This window comes from Bos grunniens, chromosome 7, assembly GCF_055505025.1.
Source record: "Bos grunniens cultivar Pamir isolate PY7600 chromosome 7, Bosgru_T2T1.0, whole genome shotgun sequence".
In the NCBI taxonomy this organism is placed as follows: Eukaryota; Metazoa; Chordata; class Mammalia; order Artiodactyla; family Bovidae; genus Bos; species Bos grunniens.
Window position 1 is genome coordinate 65,815,268 of NC_141171.1, and position 15,040 is coordinate 65,830,307.

Here is a 15,040-nt window from a genome sequence, read left to right on the forward strand (position 1 = left end):
CCAGCTTCTCCACCGCATCTGCAAGATGGGGACAGTGATAACTGGGGCCTCATGGGACTGGTCTGAGTTACAGCACAGAAAGCACTTAGCCCAGGTGCCTGGTACACAGTAGGTGCTCAATTAGTGTTTGTTAGATGAATACCCAGATGAAGGTGGCAAGCTGCAGGCTCCTCTGCTTGCCTGAAAACATAATGCACCTAAAGAACAATGAAAAGCGCCAAGGTCAGTGGAAGTTAGGAGACAGATGGAGTGAGAAGGCCTCATATTTTCCCCAAGCCAGGGGGCAAGGAAGCTGCATTAGGAGGAAGCCCCTCAGGGTCAATGTATATATCTGTTAAATGAGCCTTGCCATGGGTTTTTGTACTGCCTCTAGTAGAGTCAGGGGGACCTACATCCCCCAGGGAGCCAGTATTTGCCTGGTGGCAAGAGGTCCAGCCTCGGAATGAGGCAAAATCCAGGCAGAAATGGGTTCAAGTCTTGGTTCTGCCGCTGGGTGGTTGCATCGACCTTGGGAAAGTCACTCAACCTTCCTGAGCCTCAGCTTCTTCAGCTGTAGAATGGGAACTATGAGCCCTACTTGGAAGGATGTCATGAGGATCATGTATAAAGAGCTTGCCTTGGTGCTGGTTGTATTGATGATGCTAAATTCGCTTGGCCTCGAGGCAGCTGTGCCTGCAACTATAGCCATCAACTTTTCTGTTAACTGAGCCAGTAAATAATTTTTGCCTAAGTCCCTCAGAGTTGAGTTTCTGTCCTTTACATCTCAAATAATAAGGCTAATCCACAGAGGAAGTTCTGTTGTAAAGCCCCATGTTCTGATCCACTATTCATCTCCCAGCTCAAATGTAACCTGAGTAAAATTAAGAGACATACGCATAAATAGGTGGTCACTTTAGAATAAAACAAGGTCAGTGTTTCACCTTTCCAGTCTCTTTCACCCTGGCCTTGGGGGAGCCCTTCTCCATAAATCGTCCTCACACATTCTTTCTAACTGAGGAAGTGATCTTTCTCTCCCCCTAGAGGCTTCACAGGAAGCAGGGAATAGGATAACTCTGGAGCCAACAGTGCTTGGTTTAAAACCCAGCTCTGCTGCTTGCTGCCTGTGTGACTCAGGGGGAGTCACTTGTCTCTCTGGTGTCTGTGATTCAGTGAAAGAATAGTGGGTGGGGAGGGAGGGGAGGAGAGGGGAGGGAGAGGAACGGTAGCTATCTCAGGGAATTTTGACACAAAAAATATACATACTAACACAGAGCCTGGCACATAGTAAGGAACAAGGAAAGGATAGCTGTTATTATTGTTAATAAAAGCAAAGCATTTAGCACAGTGCCTGGCATAGGGTACTCAAGCACTCAATTAATACTTGTTAAAATGAGTTAAATTCAAGTCAGTGTCATAACAAAGGGTGGGAGAGCAATTGTGATATATATTTTCTTTTTTCAAAAACTGTGTTTAGTAACCAACTGCCACCATGCAAACATATTTTAATAGAATGGACTACATTCCCCACGCTGTACATTACATCCCAGTGACTCATTTGTTTTGTAACTAGAAGTGTGTATCTCGTAATCTTTCTCACATATATCACTTTTTGCCTTTTCTCTTTTCAAAAATGACATAAAATTGGTATATAACATTATATTAGTTTCAGCGGAACAACAGTTTCATCTTTGTATGCACTACAAAGTGATCACCACTATAAACCTAGTTACCATCCATCACTGTATAGTCAGCCTCCTTCACTTATTTCACCAACCGCCACCAACCTTCTTCCCCTCTGATAACCATCAGTCTATTCTCACTATCTAGGCGTTTTGATTTATTATGATTGCTCATTCATTTTGTTTTTTGGATTCCACATGTAAGTGAGATCAGTGGTATTTGTCTTTGTCTGACTTATTTCACTTAGCATACCCTCTAGGTTCATCCATGTTATATCACAAATGGCAAGATTTCATTCTTTTTTTAGTGGCTGAGTAATATTCCATTGTATATACACACCTCATCTCCATCGATTCATCTATTGACAGACCTTTAGGTTGCTTCCATATCTTGACTATTGTTAATAATGCTGCAGTGGACATAGAGATGCATGTATCTTTTCAAATGAGTATTTTCTTTTCTTCAGAAAAATACCAGAAGTGGAATTGCTGGATGGTATGGTAGTTCTATTTTTAATTTTTTGAGGAGCCTCTGTACTGTTTTCCAGTGGCTGCGCCAATCGACATTCCCACTAACAGTGTACAAGCCTTCCATTTCTCCCGCATCCACGCCAATACTCGTTATTTGTTTTCTCCTTGATGATATCCGTCCTATCACGCATGAGGTTCTATTTCATTGTGGTTTTGATTTGCATTTCCCTGATGATTGTGATATTGAGCGTCTTCTCACACGGTCGTTGGCCATTTGTATATCTTCTTTGGGAAATGTCCATTTATTATTAGGTCCTCTGCTCATTTTTGAATAGGATTATTTGGGCTTTTTGTTTGTTGACATTTCGTTGCTTGGGTTCCCTATACATTTTAGATATTAACCCCTTATTGGATATGTGACTTGCAAATGTTTTCCCTTGGCTGTCTCTCACTTTGTCGACGGTTCCCTTTGCTGCAGAAGAAGCTTTTTAGTTTGATATAGCCTGACTTGTTTATTTTTGCTTTTGTTGCTGCTCTTCATTCTCAATGCGTATGTTACAACTTTTATACTGTTGCCAAGCAGATAAAAGTACTTCTATTTCATCATTTTAAAGTGTCTTTACCTGTCCCACCTGGAGTCTGACAGTTGTGGTTTTTAGGTCACGAAGTGGAGGCACTCAGGAAAGAAGGTGGACACAAAGGGAAGGCTTAGCTATACCTAAGGAGAACCCTGTCCACTCCTGGGGAGAGCAGAGGAGAAAAGGCATTCCCAAGGCCATACGAGGCGAAAGCCATCTGGAGTGGCAGAGCAAGCCGTTAGTGTCCTACCTCCATTATCTGCTCTTCCTTTTTCCTTAATAACAGAATTCCAATTTTCTATGTGCCCAGTTGAAAAACTGAATTCCCCAGCCTACTTTGCAGATAGAGAGACCATTAAAGTCTAAGCAAAAGTCACTGGGTGGGACTTTCAGGAAGTCTCTTGAAAGACAACTGACTAGGGAGAGACTGGTGTATTTTACCCTTCGCCTTCTAGTATAGAACCCTAGAACTCAGCTGTGATGGCTGGAGCTTCAACAGCCATCTCAGACCCTGGGGGAACCTTGAGGATGGAAGCCACACACTAAAGATGGCAGAGCAGCAGCAGCCTCAATTCTGGATGGTTTTGTAGAATAGAGCCACACCAGGCAGTCTATGGATGTCTCATTATACAAGAAATCTTAAGATACAGTCAGATTTTTATAATCAGAAGGTCAGCACAATTGTTTACAGACCGAGAAATGATGGAGGAAAGGGCCTAACAGAGCATCCGATATTTACTGAGTAAAAGGATGAAATAACCAATTAGTGAGTGAGCTCGGGAGGGAGGGGGAAGGCAGGGGGAAAGGAAGGAGAAGAAGGGGAGGAAGAGAGCAGCAGGAAGAGAGGACAGAAGGCAGAGGGGAGACAGGGGTGGTCTGCGATGAGCAAGAGCATGTCTGACCCAGGAGTGGGCCAAGGGCTGAAAATGCGGGGTCTTTGTAGCAAATTCAAGTCTAGACCCTCTCCATGACTCCCCCTCGGAACACCCTCTTGAGAGAAGCCAGGGATATCATTTTGTCAATGGGACTCCCCAGCTTCTGGGGTCTTGACTCCCTCAGACTCAGATAAACATGGAGCTCGACTCAAACCAGAAAGGCTCAGCCACTGGGTTAATGTCTGCTACAAAGAGACCCCAGGTCTCCTTCCCTGTCTGAGTTACTTTTTCCACCTGGACTCTGAGGCAGACGCTTTGGAGGGTCTACACAGCTGTACTCACCCAGTAAGATGTCACTTGCCCCAGAGACTTTCCTGGGATAACTGGGTAGGCATGTCTATTCCTTTATTCCTCAGGACAGCACAGGAAGCTTAATGTCACTATAACAGACATAGTAACAGAAGCTGAGACACAGGTGACACCATCCCAGTGCCACACAGCCAAGGAGGGCAGAGGCAGCATTTGGACCCTCGTGGATCTGAGACCAAAGCTGCACTGCCCGCCTCTGCATTCCATTCCCCTTCCAGACCTTTCTCTTTATCCCCTTCCTGAGTTAAGACCCTAACAAGCAGAAGAAGCCGGGTGGGAGCTGGGGACAAGTCAGGGGTGCTCTGTGCCCCGTCACACCCCCCAGTCCTTGTCCACAGCCCCTTCCCATCTCTGGCTCCAGTGCAGAAAGGCAGCCAGCCAGCTACACAACCAGGCACCTCTGAAAAAAACAGAAACCAAAAGGTAATAACTGGGGTCCCAGTGGGTGCATGGTCAACAGCTTTAGCCGGTTAACATTCCTTCGGGGCATCCCCCACTTCAGCAGCACCTCATCAATGTCAAGAGGAGCTTGGGAGCCTCCTGGGTTCCCCCGAGGCTTGGCTGAGGCTGGCACCCTGAGCCTGCCTAGCCAAGGGGCTTCTCCCTGGGAGGAGAGAGGTGAGCACAGCTTTCCAGGGGCAGCAGGGAAACCAGAGTCAGTGCCCTGCCTGGAACTGCTGATCAGCATCCCAGGGGCGGGAGAGATTTATGACAATAACTGGAGAGTGTGTCTAATCACCTCCCCAGCTTCCCTCCCTGGACAGCTGCCCACTGGGACAGTGGGCAAATGCTGGCCTAGCTCAGCCTGCAACAGCAAGTCCAAGGACAGACCACAGCTGCTGACCACAGAGACGGTCATCTGGGTGAGAGGTGACTTAGGAGTGTGGAAGCTTGATGGAATCTCCAAGGGAGGTGGAGACAGAGGTCCAGGGAGGGGCCAGACCAAAGCAAGGTCACTCAGCAAGGAACTGCCCAGACAGGGTGAGAAGCAACCTGTGGGCTCCTTGTGCCACTCCCCCAGGGAAACCTTGCAGATGACTTGCTTCTGCACTGGGGGATGCTGGGGTGAGGACTAGCCAGGTCTGGGATCAGAGGGCAGAGAAGCTAGCCACCTGCTTCACTTCTCAGAAAGGCAGATAGTCTAGCATGGGGGCGGGGTGTGTGTGTGTGTGTGTGTATGACAAACAGTTAAAACATAAAAACTGTTGAGGGTCAGAAGCCACTCGAGGACAGAGGTAGAGTCTGATCTTATGTTATATTCCCCGCTCTCCGTCTCCCCACCCCCGGCCCCCCGATACACACCCGTGGACTCAGCACGGAGCTGGTCACGTGGGAAATGGGGAAAATAAGTGCCTCTGACAAATTTGTTCTCTCTGGCTAAGAGAGAGGGCGCTCTACCACGCCTCGTGGGTGGAGTTCGGTATTTTCGCTGTTCCTGCATATCTCCTTTTGGGAACCTTGGAAAGTGGGGGGATTTCTCCGAGTCGGTATGTTTGAGCCCGCTGAGATGACCGTGACCTCGGTTGCTCTTGGGGCCGCGGGCACCTACCGCACCAGCTCTGAGCGCGCACTGGTGGGTGTGAGAGGCGCGCTAATAAATTCCGCCAGGAGAGGGCGACAAACACCAGGCCCTAATGAGAGGGTCGGGACACCTGAGACTCGCTCACCTTCGGGCATCTAATCCGCCACGAGAGGACCTTGGATGGCGCATCTACTGACTGACTGTCCCACAGCTCTTCCGGGCGCACTCCCCAGAGTTTGTGGGTGAGGGTGTGGATGTGGCTGTGGGCTCCCCAGAGTTTGTGTATGTTGGTGAACGAGGTGAACGCCCCACGAAAGTTCTCAGACCTGAAACTTGAGAAAGAGATGACGCATTCGGAAACTGGTTTGGTGGGAAGAGGAGGGCAGAGAGTGACGGAACACGTGGGTAGGCTCCTGTCCCACTGAAGAGCCTCCGGTCAGTGGCCGCGCAGTGGGACGCTTCTGGTCTGTGTGCCTCTGTCTCCCCCTAGTGAAAATCAAGGGAGCTTTACAACCTTTTTAACAAGAAAATCGTTTACTTTTCTGTCCCTCCCTCCCTCCCCCTCTTCCTTCCTCATGATTGTTTCACCTTTTAGTTTTATTTGCTGTTCCTCCTTTACTGTTAAATGGCCATCAGGAAGGAAATGGAGTACGCGGCGACAAATAAATACTAGAATTTGTCTGGTTCCTGGCAGCGTTCCAAGTCATACTACTAACTTATCAAACCAAGCTGCTGAATAATATAAACACGTAACTCCATATGTGTACACATACATATATATGAATATAAATGGTCTGAAAAGTTGGGGGAAAGATCTGAAAGGATGTACACCCAACATGATGACTTCCGGGGAGTGGGAGGCAAAGAGATTTTAGCTTTACCTATAATGTTTGTATTATTAGATGAGATTGCACTATGTGAAATAAAAAATTAATGAGTTGCTTTTCTTAGCCCAAAACTAATTTTCCTTGAAAAAAATAATAGTAGTCACTATATAGTTAAGTAAAATGCCAGTTATGAAGTAATACATATGGAATAATTCCATTTCTTAGAATAATGTAAGCACACACAAAGAAGGCTGAATTATTTACCAATAATTACTTCTGAGTGAGAGGGTTAAGGCCGTCTTTCTTGTTTATTCAGTAGTCTGTATCAGTGCGCATGCTCAGTCACTCTGTTGTGTCTGACTCTGTGACACCATGACTAGCCCACCAGGCTCCTCTGTCCATGGAATTTTCCAGTCAAGAATACTCGAGTGGGTTGCCATTTCCTTCTCCAGGGGATCTTGGTTTGATCCTGTGTCTCCTGTGTCTCCTGCATTAGCAGGCAGATTCTTTACCGCTGCGCCACCTGGGAAGCCCAATCTATAGCAACAGTCTATAGCAATATTATCGGTCTATTGTGGGGTTTTTTTGGCTGGGCCAGGTCTTAGTTGCAGCATGCGGGATCTTTAGTTGTGACATGAAGAATCTTTAGTTGAAGTAGGGCCCCCTGAATTGGAAGCATGGAGTCTTAGCCTCCGGACCACCAGGGAAGTCTTATATAGCATTTTTAGTAGTTCATGAACATACTGTGATTTATTTCAACAATTCCTTATTGATGGACATTTAAACAGCTTTCATTATTTTCCTGTTACAAATGATGTGATAAACATCTCTCATTACATAAGGCTAAATTCTAGAAGGACAACCTCTGCGTCAGAGCACAGCATGTGGCTTTTAGATATATGTTTTACCAAACTGCTGCCTCAAAATATTTGACTCATTCTCGGTTCCTACACCACAACCACCCCACACTTAGCAGTATGGAGAATGTGTGTTTTCCCACTTAAACTCCAACACTGAAAATTGCCATTCTGAATTTTTCCAGTCTGATGGCTATAAAAGGTTATCTCATTTTAAACTGTGTTTCTTTCATGACCTAAGTGGTGAAATAGACAAGTTTTCCTTATGTTTTGCCATCTCTTAATATGCGTTCCTGGGATGTTACTCTCTTGATTATATACAGCGAGTCTTTGTACTAAGTCTTGCTTTTGATAGAAGTGTCCCTTCTAGCTCTTCTAGTTTCATTCGCGTCTTGCGTATTGTTTACTCTTCCAGGTGACTCTGGAATAACTGTATTTGGCTGCCTCATGTGAAACAATAGGAATAGTAAGTCCTACCCTTCCCACTTCCTAAGGCCCACTGGAAGAGTTCCAGAGAAACATCTACTTCTGCTTTATTGACTACACCAAAGACTTTGTGTGGATCACAACAAACTGTGGAAAATTCTTTAAGAGATGGGAATACCAGACCACCTTACCAGCCTCCTGAGAAATCTGTATGAAGGTCAAGAAGCAACAGTTAGACTGGACATGGAACAACAGACTGGTTCCAAATAGGAAAAGGAGTACGTCAAGGCTGCATATTGTCACCCTGCTCATTTGACTTATATGCAGAGTACATAACGTGAAATGCCGGGCTGGATGAAGCACAAGCTGAAGTCAAGATTTCCAGGAGAAATATCAATAACCTCAGATATGCAGATGACACCTCCCTTATGGCAGAAAAACTAAGAACTAAAGAGCCTCTTGATGAAAGTGAGAGAAGAGAGTGAGAAGGCTGGCTTAAAACTCAACATTCAGAAAACAAAGATCATGGCATCTGGTCCCATCACTTTATGGCAAATAGATGGGGGGAAAAGGGAAACAGTGAGACACTTTATTTTGGGGGGTCTCCAAAATCACTGCAGATGGTGACTGCAGCCATGAAATTAAAAGACACTTGCTCCTTGGAAGAAAAGCTATGACCAACCTAGACAGCATATTAAAAAGCAGAGACATTACTTTATCAACAAAAGTCTGTCTAGTGAAAGCTATGGTTTTTCCAGTAGTCATGTATGGATGTGAGAGTTAGACTATAAAGAAAGCTGAGTGCTGAAGAATTGGTGCTTTTGAACTGTGGTGTTGGAAAAGACTCTTGAGAGTCCCTTGGACTGCAAGGAGTTTGAACCAGTCCATCCTAAAGGAAATCAGTCCTGAATATTCATTGGAAGGACTGATGCTGAAGCTGAAAGTCTAATCCTTTGGCCACCTGATGTGAAGAACTGACTCCTTGGAAAAGAACCTGATGCTGGGAAAGATTGAAGGCAGAAGGAGAAGGGGACGACAGAGGATGAGATGGTTGGATGGCATCACCAACTCAATGGACGTGAGTTTGAGTCAGCGCCGGTAGCTGATGGTGGACAGGGAGGCCTGGTGTGCTGCAGCCCATGGAGTCACAAAGAGCCAGACACTGCTGAGCGACTGAACTGAGTGACCTTTCCTACCCTCTCAATGCTAGCGTGAGAACCCAGTCAAACAACATACGCAAAAGTGTTCTCTAAGCTGTAAGGGTAATTAGTAGTAACAACAGCTTATTTTCAGCTCTTGTTGGAAACCAGGTTTGGTGCTAAGTGTACAAATGCATCACCTCACTCGGGCCACATCGCAGCCCTACAAGGCCTGTACTGGTGCTGGTCCTATTTACAGATGAGGAAGCTCAACCTAAAGGAGCCTGAGTGACCTGCCCAGTGTCCCGGACCCGGAATGACCACCAGGGTCCCACACCAGGCATTCTCGAGTTCATAGCACAAGGCAAGTGATGCAGAAACAACCACCACAAAACAAGAGTGGAAAACCCGGACCCCAACTCCTAATAGGTAAGTAGCCACGTGTGTCCATGCACAGCTCTGCAGTGGAACGTTCTGTGACAAGGGCCAGTTGCGGGCTCTGTCAGCTTCCATCCTGCCAAGCTTGGCCAGGTCCCTTGACCTTACTAACCTTTCGTTTCTTGAGGATAAAGTGGGGTTTACTTTATCCTGGCCACCCTGCGCTGGAGACAAAGTGAGATTATGCCTATGAAAGTATTAACACAATGCCTGGGATGCAGGAGGAAGGATTTTCCTTAAAAAAATTTTGTCACCATCTTAACCATATTTGTTTGTTTTTATTCATGTTTTTAAAGTGGGGTACCATAGGCTAAAAATATGAAATGCTTCACTCATTTGCACAGGCATCATGCTACCCTTCTCAGTGTTGTTCCGGTTTTGGGGTATGTGCCGCCGAATTGAGCTCAGGAACAAGGATGGTAAAGCGTGGCCTTTTCTCCTTCCGGCGGTGGCGCCACCAATTCTGTGATCTGGACGTTGGCCAACCTTTTCCTTCCTGGGTTTCCTTCTTTTGTTAAGCGGGATTGACAGCAGTGTCAACCTGGGGATCTTGTGTGTGGGTTTATCGAGAGTGGGTGCTCCCGGGTACGGGAAATGCTGGACAATGTGGCTGTGCTGTCCCGGTGCTGTCGCTGGTCAGGTGCTCAGCTGGGGGCTGGGAGCTGCAGAGGGAAGCCCCAGGGGGTTCCTCAGGAAGAGGAGGCATAAACAAGGGGATGTGTGTGCAGCTAAAAGGGCCAGCTAGGAAAGCAGCAGCCCTCACAGCCAAGGACCCCTGCGGGTCTGGGAGCCTGGCAGACGACCCCAGGCCAGACCGTCCAGCTTGGTGTGACCCCTTGCTGCTTTCCTTTTGAACGTCCCTGGGCCTCCTCTGGGTCCATTTCCCTACAGCCACACTGAAGCCCTCTTTGTAGGCTGCTTAACCTCTCTGGACCTGTTTGCTGAGTGTTAAAATGAGAAACGGAACCTTTTTCTCCTGCTGGGGACTGTGGACACTATGGGTTTAGCTAAGAGATGTGTAGGAATTAGCATCAAAGAAACCTGCAGATATTAATCTCCTTTCTCACCCTGCAGGCTTAGACCCATCTGTTCCTAGGCCTAACAGGGCCCAGTTTCTTTCTTTCTTTCTTTTTAATATTATTTATTTTCGTCCTAGTTGTGGCTTGGGGGACCTGGCTTCTCTCTGGTGTGGTGCTCGGGCTGTGTAGTTGTGCCTCACAGGCTGCAGAGCACCTGGACTTAGCAGTTGTGGTCCATGGGCTTAGTTGCCCTGCAGCATGTGGGGTCTTAGTTCCCTGACCAGGAACAGAACCCGAGTCCCCTGCACTGGAAGGCGGATTCTGAACCACTGGACCGCTAGGGAAGTCCCAGGGCCCAGTGTCTTGTCTGAAAGTTGGAGGCAGATGTGACACTTATGCATGAGGTGTTTCATCGCCGTGTTCATTCAGCCAGTGAATTTTGGGATGCTGGGTGCTGCGGCAGTCCCAGTCATGCTCAGGCAAACCCCATCTCCTCCTCTCTGCTTCCTCCAAGCTGATGGGCAGTCCCACTCCAGGTAGGAGGTTCCCAGTGCTGAGCCAGGCACCAGAGCACCCCAGAGAGAAAACTCAGGACCACATGGCGTGTTTCTCATAGAGCTGCATTTACCTATCCACACAAGATACACTTTATTCTGAAATTATCTCTTTGTATCCAGGCAAATTGTAAACAGTTCCTTTTTTTTTTTTTTTAATGGAATGATGCTAATCAGATGGGGTAGTTGATTTTCTAAATGTCCTTCTTCAGAGAAATGAAAAGCTGGTGACTCTGGCATGGCAGAGAGGTTCTAGAGTGGCTCCCTGGGATCCCTGTTCCCAGTATGTAAGCCCTTGTTGAAGCCCCTGCCTTGGGGGCTGGGCTGGGCCTGGTGACTCACTTCTGAGGCTGGAATACAGCAGCTGTCACTTCCGTGATTCAGTGGCAAAAGACGGTGACTTCCATCTCGCTGGGTGACTCCTGCCCCTGCCTTCTCGCCATGTATGTAGGCTTTGATGAAGCAAACCTTGACATCAGAGAGACTGACAGGGTGGCCAGGAACTGTGGGTGGCCTCTGGCCAGCAGCAGGGAGGATGTCAGTCTATCAGTTAGTGAGGACAAAGCCCACCAGCAGCCACATGAGTGCAGAAGCAGACAGCTCCTCAGTGGAGCCTCAAGATTCCTGCAGCTGGGCTACAGGGATCAGACTAGTGGGTGGCAGCTGGGACATGCAGGGGCAAATGGGTTTTCAGTTCAGTTCAGTCACCCAGTCATGTCCGACTCTTGCGACCCCATGGACCGCAGCACGCAAGGCCTTCCCGTCCATCACCAACTCCAGGAATTTACCCAAACACATGTCCGTTGAGTCGGTGATGCCATCCAAGCATCTCATCCTCTGTCGTCCCCTTCTCCTCCTGCCTTCAGTCTTTCCCAGAATCAGGGTCTTTTCCAATGAGGTGGCCAAAGTATTGGAGTTTGGAGTAGCATCAGGTGGCCAAAGTATTGGAGTTTGGAGTAGCATCAGGTGGCCAAAGTATTGGAGTAGCATCAGGTGGCCAAAGTACTGGAGTTTCAGCTTCAGCATCAGTCCTTCCAATGAATATTCAGGACTGATTTCAGCAGTACAGCTGGGTATTTTTTAATGTTCCTGATCTGTAGGGTTCAAACTTCAGGTGCTTGTGGTGGTAAAAACAGGTCCTTACAACCCCTTTTCAGATAAGCATGTCAGATGGTGTCTTAAGGGTTGGAGGCAGCCCCAGGACATACCTGGATTCTAATCTCAGTCCTCTCTCTCTTAGCTAAGCAGTTTGGGCAAGCTACTGGAGTTCCTCAGTGACATGGGTATAATACTGCTTTCCTAAATAAGATAATGTGTGTCAATACCAATAATTACCATTTGTAGAATTTTCTTTGGTGTTAGAGCCAGTGTTAAATTTTACATGCATGATAAGGATTAGTCACTCAGTTATGTCTGACTCTTTGTAACCCGATGACTGTAGCCTGCCAGGCTCCTCTGTCCATGGAATTCTCCAGGCCAGAATACTGGAGTGGGTTGTCATTTCCTTCTCCAGGGGATCTTCCCAACCCAGAGACTGAACCTGGGTTTCCTACATTGCAGGCAGATTCTTTACTGTCTGAGCCACCAGGGTGCGGCATGCATGATTGCATTTTTATCCTCACAAACATATAGGTTAAGTTGTTATTACCTGCCTTCATGAGATGAGAAAACTGAGACTCATCAAGGCCTGGGACCACTGAAGCCTCCAAGGCGCAGGACGTGTGTGTGTCCCTGACTTAGTAGAAGATGCTGGATAAGCTGAATGAAGGGGTGACTTGAATGAATGGGTGCTTTCTCACTTGTGACCACTAGGTGGCAGCAAAGACAGGCAGACATGCATTCGCCACCTGAAAATTAGATTGCTGAAAACAAATTTGTTGAGCTAAAAATTTACTCCTACCTTATTATTTCCCTAAACGTTTATGGAATGCTTGTTATGTGCCAAATGATTTACAATAATTAGTTGTGTTAATGCTCATCACAACCCTATGAGTTCTGCTATTACTAACTTAACAGAAGAGGAGACGGAGACTGAGTTAAGTCACTTTTCAAGGTCACACAAGTAGAAAATGCCATGTTTAAGTTAATCATTTGGTGTGACTCCTGCTAGAACTTTTCCATGCCAGTGTACCTGAGTTGCTGTTTACCTTTATCAAGGAGAGAGTAGTTTTGTTCACCTGGGTGTTTTCAGAATTCTGTTCATACTTGTTATCTTGCTTTTTTCACCTTCCAGTGAACCTTAGAAACATTTCCAAGGGGGTCCCAAGCCTTCTGACATTCGTATTATATTCCATAGTGAGTTTGGATCACAAGGCGTCTAGGCAATCAACCCCCTGTGTGTGTGTGTGTGCGTGCGGATGTGTGTGTGTGCGCGTGCGGATGTGTGTGTGTGTGTGTGTGTGTGCACGTGCGCGCGCACATGCGTGTGCTCAGCCGCTCAGTTGTGTCCGACTCTTCGCGACCCATGGACTGTAGCCTGAGAGGCTCCTCTGTCCATGAGACTCTCCAGACAAGAATACTGGAGTGAGTTGCCGTTTCCTCCTCCAGGGGATCTTCTGGACCCAGGATGGAACCCGATTGTTATGCTTTTACAAAAGAAAAAAAGCTACAAACATCTGTGAACAGACGTCCCTGTGGCCGCATTTGGGTCCTGCAGATCCCGGGGAGTGTGATCCTGGTTTGTGAGCTGTGTGTGTGGCTCTGTGTGTGGAGAGATGTTAATTGCCCTCAGGTGGGCCGTGCCTGTTTCATTCTCACCTACAGAGTGTGGGAGGCAGCCTGTCTCCCATGGCAATGCCAACCTTGGCGGCGATCAATGTTTATGGTTTTACCAGGTTAATATAAGAAACCTTTGGTAAATATTTTGTTAATAGACTCAGCTACCTTCAGCTTCCCCTTTCCTTGCAGGAGAGCAGTCAGAAGTTGGGTGACCAAGAGTGTCCTGGGGGGGAGGGGAGACATAAAAGAAGAAAATGGCCCCAGTCCCCTCCCAGGCCAAGGCTCTAGCTATGCACACACCCCCTGTGCCAGGAGGCACAGACACATTGAAAGGAGCCACTTTTTAGGTTTCAATGTGCAGATCCCAACCAGACTGGAAACCCCTAGGCTTTTGTTAACACAATAGGGCAGTGGAGGAGAGGTGGAAGTAGGATTTGAAACAGTTGGAAAATTCCTCAAAGGAGAAAGGGGACAGGCAGGACCTGATGACCCCACCCTATGGTTTGAAGACTCTGGGAGGGGAGCTCTCTACAGTCCCCTTACAGTGGAGTGGGGCTTCCAGAATGTGGTGCACACTGCCTGCTAAGTTGCTTCAGTCATGTCCGACTCTGTGATCCTAGGGATGGTAGCCTGCCAGCTCCTCTATCCATGGGATTCTCCAGGCAAGAATACTGGAGTGGGCTGCCATTTCCTACTCCAGGGGATCTTTTCGACCCAGGGACAGGAGCTGTCAGTAAAATGAGAGACTCCCATGTCAAGTCCCTGCCTCTCCCCTGACAGACCATGCCTCAGTTTCCTCCGTGTTCTCCATACCCTATTGCTAGGAGCAATGATCTCTCCCATTTTGCAGAGGAGGAAACAGAGACTAGGGGAGGTGGCTGCATCGAGTGGCGTGAATGAGGTGGGAGGCAGTTCAGGGCACTCCCAGCCTCAGTGGCCATGAGGCTGTCTGGACCAGCAGCAGAGCTGGCAGGAGCGCGCCCAGGGAGGTAGGGTAGGCTTTTTTTTTTTTCAATCTTTTAAAAAACATTTTTGGCCTCTTTGCTCAATATTCAAAAAACTAAGATCATGGCATCCCATCCCATCACTTCATGGCAAATAGATGGGGAAACAATGGAAACAGTGACAGACTTTATTTTCTTGGGCTCCAAAATCACTGCAGATGGTGACTGCAGCCAAGAAATTAAGATGCTTGCTCCTTGGAAGAAGGGCTATGACCAATCTAGACAGCATATTAAAAAGCAGAGGTGTTACTTTGCCAAAAAAGGTCCATCTAGTCAAAGCTATGGTTTTTGCAGTAGTCATGTATGGATGTGAAAGTTGGGTCATAAAGAAGGCTGAGCACCAAAGAGTTGATGCTTTTGAACTGGAAAAAGTAGTGTTGGAAAAGATTCTTGAGAGTCCCTTGGACTGCAAGGAGATCAAACCAGTCAACCCTAAAGGAAATCAGTCCTGAATATTCATTGGAAGAACTGATGCTGAAGCTGAAACTCCAGTACTTTGGCCACCTGATGCGAAGAGCCAATTTATTAGAAAAGACCATGATGCTGGGAAAGATTGAAGGCAGGAGGAGAAGGGGATGACAGATG